This window comes from Euprymna scolopes, chromosome 21, assembly GCF_053919585.1.
Source record: "Euprymna scolopes isolate OS-2025 chromosome 21, ASM5391958v1, whole genome shotgun sequence".
In the NCBI taxonomy this organism is placed as follows: Eukaryota; Metazoa; Mollusca; class Cephalopoda; order Sepiida; family Sepiolidae; genus Euprymna; species Euprymna scolopes.
The window spans coordinates 36,474,181-36,489,733 of NC_136502.1; the positions used below are offsets into that span (position 1 = coordinate 36,474,181).

Below are 15,553 nucleotides of genomic sequence, written 5' to 3' on the forward strand. Positions count from 1 at the left end.
AGCAGAGAATAGATCAGACAATTCTGAAGAACAAGACATAATAGAATTTATAGAAAACACTGAGACTAGCAACATCACATCTATGAAAAAGAGGTTGCAGAGAAGATGGGGGGGGGCTAATTAAATTACAGATAGGTTTTTGCGACTTATCAAGAACTCTCAAATGGGACGGATTCACCAGCCCAAATATGACAACAGTAATATATATATATGGTCTCATAGTAGATTTGTAACGTGTGAAAAGGTATTTGAAACGATACAGAGAAGCCACTTTACGTGACGCAAAAAGAGCAATGGATAATATATGTACTCCAAGAAAGATTTGATGAGAAAAAAAGCAAATTCCCAATTACTGATTCTGATTATTTTAAAAATCTCTAAATGTTTAGTTAGTTTTTTTTTTTTTTTAAATTTTCAGATTACCACAAAAACCCAAGTAGAATGTGCATATATTTTCACAAATGTGGGAGGTGGGGGTGATCTATAGATTTTAGTTTCACTGCTAAATTAAAATCTATGAATATTTATCATTCGGTACTAAAAACGAAATACTAATTATTGACAAGCGTCCGCTTTCCAGTAATTTTTTCGCTAGTCATATTTAGAATCAGTGTTTTTGTTTGTCCAGAATTCACCCACATAAAAAGAAATAAAGAAACATTTATATGATGTATGCACCCGTAATGAAACAAAAATATCATATTCCAAACATCATGTAAATTGATCAAATAGTTTTATTTTTAACCCTTTACCGCCAAATTGTACTTTCAAGTCGCCTTTCAAAAATAAACACTTGTATAGGAAATATTTCTTACTCTTATCGCTTGTCAGTCCAATTGGTCTTCAAAGTACAGGTATATGCATGATTCAACAAGTAAATGAGGGAATTGTTTATGTTCGTGCGTCAGTTGCGCGTTAACTTCCGTCACGTGGGTGTGCCACCTTGCAGCTGTGATTTTGATGATTTTTTTCCCTTTATCCCCTTCCCTTGAAGAAAAACAAACATTTACTCATGATTAAGAATTTTTTTATTGCGCAAAAAAATTCTAGTGGTAAAGGGTTAAATAAGAAGATCAGATTTTATGAATAACTAAAGAGCTGTCTGTCTGGTCTGCCATTTTGAGGACATTGCAAAGGCTGCTGCAAAGAAGGTGGGTTCCCTCTATCGAGCTAGAAGACTACTCAAACCTAAGAGTATCCTGTACCTCTACAGTTCACCCATGCATAGAGTATTATGTCCACATCTGGGCTGGTGCATCTTCCACTAGCCCCTCCCTCTTGGATAGAGTCCAAAATAGAATTTTCAATCTAATACGTTCCACTTTGTTAACTAAGCTCCAACCCCTGTCCCATCGCCGCAACGTTGCGTCTCTGTGCATGTTTTACAAATATTTTAATGGAATGTGCTCTGAGCAACTTGTTGCACTTGTGCCCCCTCGACTTATATATCCCCAATTATTCTGCTTAGCAACAAAATTTCACCCCTTCACTGTTGAGGTTCCTAAATGCCAGAAAGCTTTCTACTCTAATTGTTTCTTCCCTAAAACAGCTAGACTTTGGAATTCCCTTCCTGCTACCTGCTTCCTTGCCTGTACTGATATACAGAAGTTTAAATGTAATGTAAACCAACATCTTAATATTTCCTAGGCATGGTTTCAAATAGTAGCCCTTATGTCCAAGTGGCGATATGCCTTGTTTTTCTGGAGGTTGAAGGTTTAATCCTCAGTGCGGACAATACTAAAAATACAATTGTAAATTACTTAGGACTTCTACCCAGTCATGGCTGATGAAATGAAAGCATGCAACCAACATCGATTAAATAAAAGTTGCGGAATCCCAAGTTCAACAGAGAATCTAAATAATACGCAATTCGGAGATAATAAATCTTACACACAATTTCCACACTTTTAAAGTAAACAGATGAGTAAAAAATAAAATTTTAATATCTTTATATTAATACGATAGCGTGTGTATTATTTTATGTGCCACACGTACATTTTTTTTTTTTTTGAGTGACTGTCGTTTAATTGTTATGACCTATTTCTTGTAATAATTTTTCCAAGAATTCTTCATAAGTTTTGATTTCAGTTTCGTTTCAAGCTGATGCACCCAAGTCATATGGATATATATTTTTTTTTATTTTGGACATCACAACTTTATAATATACTAGCAGGACCCATTAACCAGTGACAGCATGAACAGATCCAGAACAGAATCATTAAAGGACACCCCCCCCCCACACCACCTTGAACATCATTACAAAATTAAACTACGGTTATTGGCGGCCACTGCTGTCCCTGGGAAATAGCGGACAATGGTGGCCGTGGCCCAAATAAAATAATCTGGCTTCCACTGTCGGGCATTGTTTCCCCTATCTGTGATTGCCAGAATCTGCAGGTACTGGTTGATTATTAAAAAAAAAAAAAAAAAAAAAAAACAGCATTTAAGAAAAAAAACATTATTACATACTTATTTGTCATGCTTAAATCAGTATAACTTCAAATAAATTATGAAAAATGGTCTATTAGATAAATAATAATAAGTAAAAACTGAAGCTTTCGAAATTAGGGATTCTCATTGTATATTAATTCATTAGATTGATCGAAATCAGTGGTAAATAACTACCTTCTACCGATGACAATATCTTTGAAGTCGACCATCGTTTATCTTCTCGGTATACTGCACGCATTTTGCTAGCACATTTTTTTTTAAATAACAAAATACTCCTAGCAACTAAAAGAGGTTAAATACAAATATCAAATAAGTGTTTCCGTAGCCAATAAAATTTACTTGCAAACCTATCTGCATAATATTTTTGTGTCATAACTTATTTGAAAGCATTCAGTTATAAAAAGAAAGTGCTGATATGATAAGTCACAGATTTGAAACCTAGGTAATCGGTCAAGAATATAAAATTAAATCGTCAACAGGAATAAAAAATGCAAAAACAAATATAGCATTATTAAAGTCTTGATAATCGCTCATAAATAGAAAATTAAATATTAATACCTGTAAAAGAATGTTTTGTTTTTTTTTAATTTTAGTGCCGTTTGGGGTGGGTGTAATGGCATCTGGGATTTTGTGCATATGTACATTCTCAAACCAATGCTGTATGTACATTTTGAGAGTGTTCCGTCCAAGCAAGGAAAGAGCAGTATGCTTTTGTTTACATGTTATGATAGTGCCTTGTACGCAACGAAAGAGTTAGCAATGCGTGTTAAAATAATTCTTAAACGTTTTGTTAGAGCTAACGGTAGTAAAACTTTAAGAGTTCCAGTAATTGAATTTTAATAACTTTGTACGCAACGAAAGAGTTAGCAATGCGTGTTAAAATAATTCTTAAACGTTTTGTTAGAGCTAACGGTAGTAAAACTTTAAGAGTTCCAGTAATTGAATTTTAATAACTTTGAGCGATTATGAAGACTTCATTATTCATCAAACTGCATCTGATTTTGTGCAAATATCGTCTTCCGCTTGTAGGCGATCAGAATGAGAAAACAAAGTGTTTTTTTAACAAATTAGTTGACGTCTAAAATTAGATGTGTAATGAGATAAATAAGCAAACATTAATCATTAAACCGATATAATATCGATCAACAAGTACATGTAAGAAAGAAGAATGTAGAAGGTACGTATCGTATCTAATAGTAAATGTTTGTTTGTGAAGGTTTTAATCGAAGCAGAAAAGCTAAACAGTCATTAGGTACGTAAAAGGGATAGACGATTCGTTTGCTGCTGTTATATGTTGAAAATTAAGTGTCTATTAACTGAAATGGACGTCGTGCAAATATTATTTGTCCTAGCAATGCCATACTGTAATATTCTGAAGTGTTCATTTAGAATGATCTAATTCTGGAATAACATAATTAGCAGACAACCAATCAGAAAGAAAAATAATGGCATATCTGTGTACGTATGAGCCAGTTACAGCCGGTGTAAGCATAGAGTATGTGGAATGTGTAAACTTCTTCCTGCATCGACTAGTGCAGTGATAGGTCTCAATATTTAGAGGGAAAAATAGGTACCCCTTCCTCTAACCATGTTGCGATTGCGATGGTGTTGCTCTTAGAATATAATGTAGTATTTTATTATCACAATTGAATGTGTCTGCAAAGGTGTTCAAAAGCTACATAAAATAATGGCTATTACTTTTCTTTTTTTCATTTTTCTTAAACTTTTTCTTCTAGGGGATGGGACATCCAACCAGATGTCTGACATTTACCCCTATTTTAGTGAGTCCAACCAAGAGATCTTTTCAGGATTCTAGCCGTCCCTTTCAGTGCAATCGTTTGTATTTCACTTGCACTTGGTTCACCGGGTATGCTTGCTATGTGCTTTTTAAAGTTCTTTTTCATAAGCCCAATTGCTCCTATGATGACTGGTATAATTGAAACGTCTTTTAATTTCCAATTTCGTTTCATATCATACATAAGTCCTTGATACTTTATTACCTGTATTGAATTCATATATGACATCTATTGTTGCAAATCTACAATAATTTTTTTCCAAAGGGGAATTCTTGCGGTTACTTTATTAATATAGAGATAAGAATCAATAAAAAAAATTAACTATAATAATGTATATGAAATCTGCATAAATTAAAATATAATAGTTAAGCATATTTTATGACCAGGCTACACGGGTCGTTCATACTAGCTTAGACAAATACTTTTGCAGTTTTAACAATAATATCACAGCGTCTCCATTTATGCTGAACATGCACAGAATGCCAACATCAATATATTACATATGAAAGAATGCCAACATCGATATATTACATATGAAAGAATGCCAACATCAATATATTACATATGAAAGAATGCCAACATCAATATATTACATATGAAAGAATGCCAACATCAATATATTACATATGAAAGAATGCCAACATCAATATATTACATATGAAAGAATGCCAACATCAATATATTACATATGAAAGAATGCCAACATCAATATATTACATATGAAAGAATGCCAACATCAATATATTACATATGAAAGAGTCCGCTGTGGAATTACCAGGTTCCACTAGTATTTGGTGAAAATTATTAGTTGTGATTTTTTTCATTTTATTTTCTCAGCTGTTAATTACGCTGGAACTTTACCAATTTTTCCCAACATTATTGTTAGTAATCGGCACAATGCCAGCTTCTCTAAAAATCAATGAACACAATTCTTCTTTTGTATTCTTATGTAATGATACTTTTGAAATATCCTGTAAAGGTTTTACTATTTATATACAATCATCTAAAACAACTTACTTACACATACGCTTTAAATAACCCGACAAGTGGCAAAATCCCACCTCTTCACTGCAGAGATCACTGGAAGCTTCTTCCCTAGAACTGCTAGACTTTGGAATTCCCTTCCAATCTCCTGCTTTCCTGACTGTACTGCCATACAGAAGTTCAAGTATTTTTTTTTAATTCAATTTTCACCCCAAACAAGCCACAGTACCACTTTGATGTAAGGGGCTACTATTGAGAACATAAGTTGAAGGGATACTATGTAGGGAGTTGAGCAGCAAGATGTCTGTTCACATTACACTTGAACTTCTGCATGTCAGTATAGTTGGGAAAGCCGGAACCCGGAAGGGAGTTCCAATGTCTAGCAGTTCGGGAAAAGAAACTATTAGAGAAGAAGGCTTTCTTACATCTAGAGATCTCTAATGTGTAGGAGTGGGATTTTGCTGCGTGTTAGGTTTGTCGGGGGTATTCATGTCCAGTGGGTACAAGGGCTTGTAGTTTGTCACCATTAAAATACTTGTAAAACAGGCAGAGTGATGCAACATTTCGTAAATGGGACAAAGGTTGAAGCTTAGATGACAGTTCAGGACCTATCAGGTTGGTGACTCTCTTTTGAACCCTGTCCAAGAGTGAAAGACTAGTAGCAGATGCACCAGCTCAAATGTGACAACAATACTTCATACATGGGCGAATGGTGGCCTTGTAGAGGTGCATGCTATCATAAAAAACCTTGACACTTCAAAAGCATATGGACCTGATCTCATCCCGGCTGTGCTATAAAAAAAATGCTCTGCTGAAGTAGCTCCAGTTCTCTCTAAACTTTACAACAAATGGCTTAATGAATCTTGCTTTCCAGACTGCTAGAAAACTGCTTCTGTGGTACCAGTTTTCAAGAATTCTGGCGAAAGAACTGACCCAGTAAATTATCGCCTCATTAGCCTCCTACCACTTTTCGCCAAAATATTTGAGTCCATAATTAACCAAGCTCTAGTCCATCACCTTACAGATGCTAAACTTCTGACCAACCAACAATATGGATTTAGGCCAGCCCGTTCAACAGCAGATATCCTAACTGTAATCTTTGAACATATATACCATTCACTGAACAAAACAGGGGAGGGGAGAGCGGTAGCTCTAGATATATGTAAGGCTTTTGACATAAGGCATGAAGGTCTCCTCAGGAAAATTAAATCATACGGTATCACTGGTAGAATACTTAGCATAATTAAATCCTTCTTAGATAAGAGAAAAATCCAGGTTGTCCTCGACGGTCGAACATCTAAACAGTTTGATATAAATGCGGGTGTGCTTCAAGGGTCTATCTTGGACAGTTATTATTCCTAATATTCATAAATGACCACCCCCGAGAAAATTGCCTCTGAGATATATATAACAGGCACAACATATGAACACATATCTAAAGAAATGGCAAAAACACTAGAGGATGACTGCCAATCTGTAGTGAAATGAGGACAAAAATGGATGGTCACATTCAATGCTGCCAAGACTAAACTTGTTTCCTTCAATAATTATAAGAAACCTTCTCTATCACCAATAGCGATGGCCAAAGATTCATTATCTGAAAGTACTTCTTTTAAACTCCTCGGCCTCATGTTCACAGGAAACAGGAGTTGGAACAATTACATTGAGAGCATTGCCAGAACAGCTGCGAAGAAAGTATGCTCTCTCTACCGTGCTAGAAAGCCATTAATGCCCGAAAATATCCTGTACCTCTATAAGGCCACTATTGGCCCATGTATGGAGTATTGTTGTCATATTTGGGCTGGTGCATCTGCTACTAGTCTCTCGCTCCTAGACAAGGTTCAAAAGTATCCAATCTGATAGGTCCTGAACTGTCATCTAAGCTTCAGCCTCTGTCCTACCGGCAAAACTTTGCATCCCTCTGTCTGTTCTACAAGTATTTTAATGGTAAATGCTTTGATGAACTGCAAGCACTTGTGCCCCCATGACGTAAATACCCTCAACATACCTGACAAGCAGCTAAATCCTACTCCTACACAGTAGAGATCTCTAGATGTAAGAGATCTTTCTACACCAGTAGTTTCTTCCCCAGAACTGCTAAACTTTGGAATTCCATTCCGGGTTCCCCAACTGTACTGCCATGCAGAAGTTCAAGTGTAACGTGAACCGACATCTTGCTGCCCAACTCCCTACATAGTACCCCAGTAGCTTATGTCCCTGATAGTAGCTCCCTACACCAAAGTGGCAATATGCCTTGTTTGGGGTGAAAATGTAATTTAAAAAAAAAAAATTGCCTTTTTGAACCATTCGCATTGTTCAGCAGGAAAAGATCAGATAATTCCCCATGGTGTATCTCTGATCAGATCCCTGATAGCTTCCCAGTCAGCCTTCTTATAATACCTTGTCGTTTGGAGCAATGGCTCTTCAATTTCTATGTGTTATGCTACTAGCTGCATCTGTGTAAGTAGAGAATTCAAGCCAATTACTGTGGTGGACATTGAAGTCACCAAATACATGTACTTGTGCGCTAGTATCGAGGGAGAGTGTTGTATCTATACTGTCGGAGACTTTTAGGGTACAGTCCTGGGTCGAGGGAGAGCGGTAGAGAAAAATATTAATAGCTAATGTTATGTTGCATGTTAAGTCTGGTCGTCTGATTCTAGTTTTGTTTCTCTAGTAAAGGGGAGGGTGTTTCGAATATAGACTCCAAGTCCATGCATATTTTCCTAGGCGTAGTTATTGAGAAAAGTGCGGACAGACAAATGGACAAGGGTGAATTTAGAGGTCCATTCTCCTTTTGTCGGGGGGGGGGGGACCAAAAATTGATTCCTTCTTATTGATGATTTTTTTTTTTTTTCAAGCTTTTATTTTGTTTTTTAGACTATCATGATGTTCCGTTTTATTTTTTTTCGTTAAAAATCTTTGTAAAATAGATAAATTTTTTCAGGGAAAATATTACATTTTTTTTTTTTTTAATAGGCTTAATAAGGGAGATAAAAATTTTAAAAAATTGATTTTAACACAATAACAAATATACATAAAATAAAATCAATTTTTATTTAAATAGACTGGCAGTTTTTTTTTTTTAATTTACAAAGATTTTTAACAAAAAAAAAAAAAAAAACAATCATGCTAGTCTGTTTTTACTTTTATTTATTTTTTTTCAAATATTAGGAAAAAAATTTTTTTTTTTTTAAATTATGAGTCAGATGTAAAATCAGCAGTAGTCTGTCATGATAGGTTGCTCAAAAGACGTGTTAAGATCAAAAACAGGAGCAGTTGTCGTATTAGGGCAGGTCGATTTGCAACTTTTTTCAGAAAATCAATATGGCACTGGTGACGATAGTTGGGATTTGATGTGATAAGAACATATACCAAAAATTAGATTCTCATCTTGAACAGAAAATTGAGCATTTAATTTTAAAAATCGTGTAGAAAAATGCTGAAAAATCCTTCATTTTCATTGTATTTTTCATAACACTGACTTTGAAATTTCACTATTTTTATAAAATATTCAATTAAAATTGATATATTTATATGAAATACATTGAAAGAAAAATACATGAATTATAATTTCAATTACGAATCACAACTAGCAAAATATCTCAACTTTTGCTGCATTGATTAAACAAAAATTGTAAAGAAAGCTAATTAGCAACTAAGTCTTTTAAATTTCACAATTCAAAAAGATATGTGGAGATGTATTACACAATATAACAACTTGATACAAGTTACAGAACCATGTATTTTAATTTTTTTTTTATTAAACGCAATAATATAAACTTATAATAGAATAAATTGTTCTGTATAATTTCCTTTTGAAGAAAATGAAGGCCTAATTTGCTGGCATGATGACTTTGTAATAATGTGTCTATGTCTTGCTTCCTGCCCATATACAACTTTTTGAGAAAAATCAATCAAATTTGACCAGTGTGTGGCTGCAGAATTGATAGCAGTAATATTTTCATTTTTTTTTTTTAAGTTGTTCACTATTTCTGGAAAAACAACACAAAAAGAATAACAATTATTTGAAAACACTTATTTTTTTATATTTTTGCGATGTAATATAAATAAAAAATAACTATTGTTTGGGTAAATTAAGAAAACTAATAAAATTTAATGGATAAATATTTATTTACCTAATGGACAAAATCGTTTGAATGCCCTCTTCTCTCACATCTAGTTCATCATCGATATTATATTTTCCGGAAGTAGTGCAAAAGCACTATATTTTGAACTGTTTAAAACAGTAATTTGGATTTCAGTTAACTGTTTTGTTCTCTGAATCATATTAAAATATACTGTTGTTGGTTAAAAAAAAAAATATTGTCGGTTTTGATCTCAAACCAACTGCATACACTTGGATGATAAATTTGACCAAAATGTTTAATTTATCATAGTGTTTGAGGATAGACAACTCTAGTCCATAAACACATTAATCTTGTGGCTTATGTTAGCCATCTTCCTTGATTCAAGGGCCCAATTTTCTAAGTTAACTTCTCCACAAGAAATGCCAACAGCATACTCAAAAAGTAGCCTCTGGTCTTCATACTTAATTTGTTTCTTCTGCTGTCAGATAATGATGATCGGGAGGGACACTAATTTTTTAGAATTCTACTTGAGGCAAATCTTGATAATTATTGATACAAAGTTTCCCCAAAGGACCAGTAAATGTTGTAAGGCTTTTTGTTGTTCCATCAATTAATTTAAAAATTGCTGTAAATGGCAGTTCTTCTAGTGGAACCTGAAAATTGCAAAATTTGCATGTTTAATAATAGAGCCAGATTACATAATAGATACCAATATATTATTTTATTTTCCACAAAAAAGGAACATAATTGCAGGTGAATCTATAGAATTAATTTTACGTCCTTGTTAGGAGGACGAGTGCAGATTATGTGCCTTGTTTGACAATTTTCTGTCTTGCACTTTACTGCAAAGTCACCACATTTCAAGACAGAAAGTTTACAGCTACAAGAAGATATATCAAACAGTCTGTCTAGTTGTTCCTTCATTCTTTTCATTTTGATTGCTGCAAGAGATTTCTTGTCAATCTGTTTGGCCCTCTTATAGCAAAATATATTGACCTTCTGTCCTATATAATGTTACCTTAAGGGTATTTGTGGATTAACTGCTTGCCGAATACTAATTATTTCCTTGGCAATTAACTTAGAAACCTCACTATTTTTTAAGTGGGATAACTGTTTTTGAGGAAATAACTAAACTGGATGACTTGTCGTGAAGTTGGGGTGCTGTTTCATCCAAATGACAAGGTGGACCAGCAAATTTTGTGAACCATGGGTTAAAACTGAACATCGTGCTTTTACTGACATTCTAATTAGAAGGACTGTCTTAGGCTATGTTCCAGTTTCATACGTAAAAAAATAAGTGCTTGTTAAAAGAAATAATGAAAAACTTTGCAGAGCTGAATTAGATGTATTGAAGAGAGGACCAAATCAAATCAGAGGCATATTAGTGTTTAGTTTAGACATTTTTAGCAGATTTTAGCTCCTCCTTCGATAACATGAATTTATCCATAAAGAGATTTATTCTTGCTGTAGCTGTGCCATTTTAAACGAGTGTTTAGAGTTTGAAAAAAAAAAAAAAAACAGTGCTTGTGCATCTATGTTACTATGCTATTTTTAATATTATTTTCAAGTTAAATTTAATTTTTATGATATTTTTGTTTATTAAATTTTTAGGTGAAAGTACAGAATAGTTACAATACAACCTCCTTCCCATATTAAGAATGGCTTTCTAAAAGTTATTTTAGCACAATAACAGATGCACAAATAACGAAAAATCTTTAAAGGATTTTCCTTATTTACTCATATTAATCTTTGTGGATTATCTGATTTTAAAACTATAATTTTAGAAGAAAAACACTGCTTAAAAGCAATTACTCTCTGAAAATAAAAGAAATTAAAATTTGATAATAAAAAATACTTTGCAGAAAATTAGTAAGCAGAAAAACTTGAAAATTTACATGGTTATGTTTCGTAAAGAATGTGTAGAATAAACTTGTATGGACTATTTTTCATTTTTTTTTTTTTTAATATAAAACTGGAATATTACCATATTTTAATAAAAATTTAAAATAGAATTTGATGTGAAACATTAGGTTGGTGCAAAAATAATGTTTTTGACATTCATTTGAACGTCAAAAAAATGCCTTTATTTTATCACCAACCTAATAGAAAAACAAATTAAAAAAGATAAAACAAATATGTTTAAATTCACTGCAGACACTTGAAATATAATAATACATATTTTAAACAAGTCTTTTTCGTTTTTCCTTTCGAAATAATTAAGCCTAAATCGTAATTTTTTCAAATTAAATAATAAACAAACGTTAATTTTCAATATCAATAATGAGCGTGTTTTGCGACGGTGAAATCTAAAATGTTTCCACCCCAAAAATGTTCCTGAAATGAAAAAGCGAACTTTGGTTGTTATTATTTAAAAAACATAATTTTTCCCTTTACATTTAATATTGATTTTATTAATTCATTATCCTCACTCATTTTATTTAAAAATGTAGTTTAAAACATATTGCAAAAAATGATTCCATTTTCTTGGGTACGGATTGTTTTGATGACGGGACGTTCTTAATTCACCGAAAAACTTTTAATCGCTTCAATTTTTCAACTTTTTAAGTCATTTCCTCAAGCAAAGATAACGATTTTGAGAAAAATATTTCGCGTAGGTCTTTTCTATGTCAAACCCCAACTATCATCACCATTGCCTCGCCGGGGTTCCAAAATCGACCTGCCCTATTGTCGTATCTATCATGAAATTATGAAAGATGTAAGGGAGAACAGAGAAAATATGATCAGACATTTATTTCTGATAAGAGTCTTAGTGGGTTTCTTACTAAATCGACCCCATGTTATAATTTAAAGAGAATAGAAAGTGGATCTTGGATTTATTTTCGGCAGCGCCTCGTAACTTTCGCTTCGCTTATTTTGTCCTTTAGTTCTCATATTCCATGAGTGATGAGAATTTTCTGGGACAGAATCTACTTCATTTAACACTTATTGTTAGCAAAGTTTTGACCTTGTGGAAATATTTTTTTTTTTTTTGTTTAGTTCTTTACATCAAATGGCTTCATGCCTTGTCTGGAGTGATTTCTATGTAAAAAAAAAAAAAAAGAAAAAAGAAAATCTAGTCATACAAAATTAATAAAATCAGATCCTGTGAGGAAAACTACAAGTAAAAAAAATAAAAAGACCCAAAATCTTGCTTGCTTCACTCACACACAAAGATACAAGGGTCGTTCCAAAAGTAAAGCCTTCAATTTTTTACTCAAAAAGTTGAAGAGCTATGAAAACGGAAGTGGTACCACTAAAATGAGCAACCTTTTTTGTGCTTCAGAAATTCATTTTTCTACATAGTCACCACCATCAATGTATTTTTGTCAGTGACGAACGATGACTGTGCATGAGCTTCTTGAGTGCATTTTGTCATACTGGAGTTGTTCCAAAAGTAAAGCCTCCTATTTTTTTTTTTTTAACTCAAAAGCTGAATAACCACAAAGACAGGAGTACTACCATTAAAACAAGCAACCATTTTGTGCATCAGAATTTGTTTTTCTACATAGTCACTAACATTCTCAATGCGTTTTTGCTAGAAAGTCAATGACTCATCTATGCTTCGTACACACATCCATGATGGGGTTGCTTTCTTAGAGCCTCATGCTATCAATATCTGCAACAGAGAGATGAAACTTTCAGGTCATGAATGCATAACTTCAGTTCTCATAACAGTGTAATTTGCAATCCTCTCCAATCCATTCAGGCAGAATAAAGAAATAAGTCATTACTTTTGGAACGCACCCTCATATTTACAGAGTTGCCAAAATTGTAGAAATCTTGATTTTTTTTTTAAATCAGTAAGTGCATTAAATTTTACTTTCAAATAAGACATTTACCATTCCACAGTGATAATTTTCAGCCGAGTTATGCTTGAAATTGATTTTGCCTAAGATGACCAAATAAGGTAATTTAGTCAGAGACCAAGTTGATAAATAAAAAAAAGAAAAAAAAAAACAACAACAACAAAAGAAAAACATAATTCCACTTCTAATGAGCCCACAACCATTCTCAGACAATTTTTGGCTGACATATGAATTTTTGGTTCTTATCTAGAATTCCCCCTAAATTAAAAAAAAAAACAAAAATAAAAGAAAATCTATATGATGTATATATCCATGATGAAACGAAAATATCATATTCCAAAAATCACAAATTGATCAGGTAACTATTTTTATAATGACAATCGTTTTTAAGCAACTAATGAGAATTTGTAGGCATTAAAATATAAACCTAGTAAGTATGAATGATTGTTGAATTACCCCCTTGGTTTTTGAGATTTTGTTTTTTAACAATGGCTAGGGAGACAGTCACTTCTCCGATACCAATAAAATTTTATTTTCTTATTCAAAAATAAAACTCCTTGATAAATTTGTGATTTTTGGAATATGATATTTTCGTTTTGTCACTAGTATGTACATCATACAAATTTTTCTTTATTTCTGTTTTTAATATAGGGGGAATTTTGGACAAGAACAGACATTTTTCTTCTCCATTTTCACAAGTAATTGTTGGGTTCAGCAATAATGCACTGGGTTCATTAAAATCAGTGTACACCAATTTATACTGAGTATTTAAGGATATTGTAATAATTAATTTTAAAGATCCTGCAACAAAAAATAAAAGTTAAAACACAAACAAAAGAAGGTAAATAAAAAAGTCACAGATCATAATTCCCACACAAATATATTTGCCGGTTTACATCAGAGTCATTACATTCACCGGGATACATGTCAGCAAGTTAGGTAACTCTTGTCTTTGCATATTTAAAAAAAAAAAAAAAAAAAAAAACGGCTTTTTATTTTCAAAGGATTTGATAACAAAACAGAAAAAGATATATTAAAAAAAAAAAAAAAAAATTGTTATCGAAAGTTCATTACAAGAAAGTTATATTCGTTCAGGAAGCAAACATATTGAAAACAACTTCAACATTAAGTCCATTTTATATAATAAAAACCATCAAAATGTCAGTCTCATTAATTTTCTTGTCCGACCAAAGCAGAATCGACTTGAAGGTTGTAGGTTGTGTTATTTGATTGTGAATGAGATGACCATTTGCAGGTAGTATTTTGTCCTTGTTCTTATTGAGGATTTGTGACAAAATCTGACACTGAAGATAACAAAGAACTGTGATGCCTTCTGCTAAGAAAAAGGATTTGATACCGCCTGCAAAATAATGACAGCTAGTCCAGCAAGCTACCACACCTATAGGATTATTCAAGATGGTATCCCATGAAGGCTCATTGTCAGCACCCGAGGTTCAGCACGCCATCCATTTAGCAAACTCCTGGCAGATATAATCACCCCAGTCAAGGAGTAAGCAGAAATTCATCACTCCAATTATATTTCAACAATGAAATGAACCCATTTAGGATGTTCTATCATATCCGACGTCCGTCAAATATCACATCTTCCTGAATGTAAATAAAATATTTTTTTTTTTCAAATTAACTGAATTTGTAGATTTTTTTTTGTTCTTATCCAGAATTCAAACTAATTAAAAAAATAAAAATAAAAATACAGAAAAATTTGTATGATAATCTGCCACAGAACAAAATTGTCATATTCCAAAAATTACATAAATTTATCAAATACTTTTTTTTCAAGATACAGAAAATAATTTTTTGACGATTCTTAGCAATTACAAGGCTGGTTATCTCAACTTATTTATTCAACATGTAAGATCAAAACACGTCTTCCTTTGTCATAAAATTTGATTTGACTACTTGGTCAATTTACATAATCTTTGGAATATGACATTTTTATTCCATGATGGATACATACATCATACATATTTTACTGTTGTTGTTTTTTTTTTAATTAAGTTGAACTGTAGACTTGCATTGACAGTTCTTCTATTTAATTAATTATAAGAAGTGCTTTTGGTTTTTAACCAATTTAAATTCTGCACTTTTCTTTTTTCCAAAACAATTTATATTATTTGGATATTTGGAACTACTGTTTTCATCTTAGATGTTATTCTTACACCATTTCAGCGGATATAACCTTCGACCTTCTTCAAATGTATCTTGAACTTGGGGAATATTTATGTTGAACTACACCCACAATGCAATGGATGAAATACTAAATACATTCAATAAATAAAATATGCATTAAGTGCGCTCGAAAGCCAAATCACAACGCAATATTAGGAAAATAAACAAATATTTTACTTGCTTGAAATTTATAATATATCAAACTCCATCCTCAGTATGTTGTTTTATTTCTTTT

At 32.6% G+C, this 15,553-nt stretch overlaps 1 protein-coding gene across 1 annotated transcript in view; it reads right to left on the reverse strand.

The window, feature by feature from the left end:
• Window positions 1-8,074: 8,074 nt before the first annotated feature.
• The window catches only part of LOC145242766 (uncharacterized), a 133,806-nt gene continuing 126,327 nt past the window's right edge, over window positions 8,075-15,553 (reverse strand). Inside the window, exon 3 of the mRNA XM_080105904.1 lies at window positions 8,075-15,553. This exon is cut by the window's right edge and continues 7,267 nt beyond it. The gene's annotated coding sequence lies outside the window, so the exon portion shown is untranslated.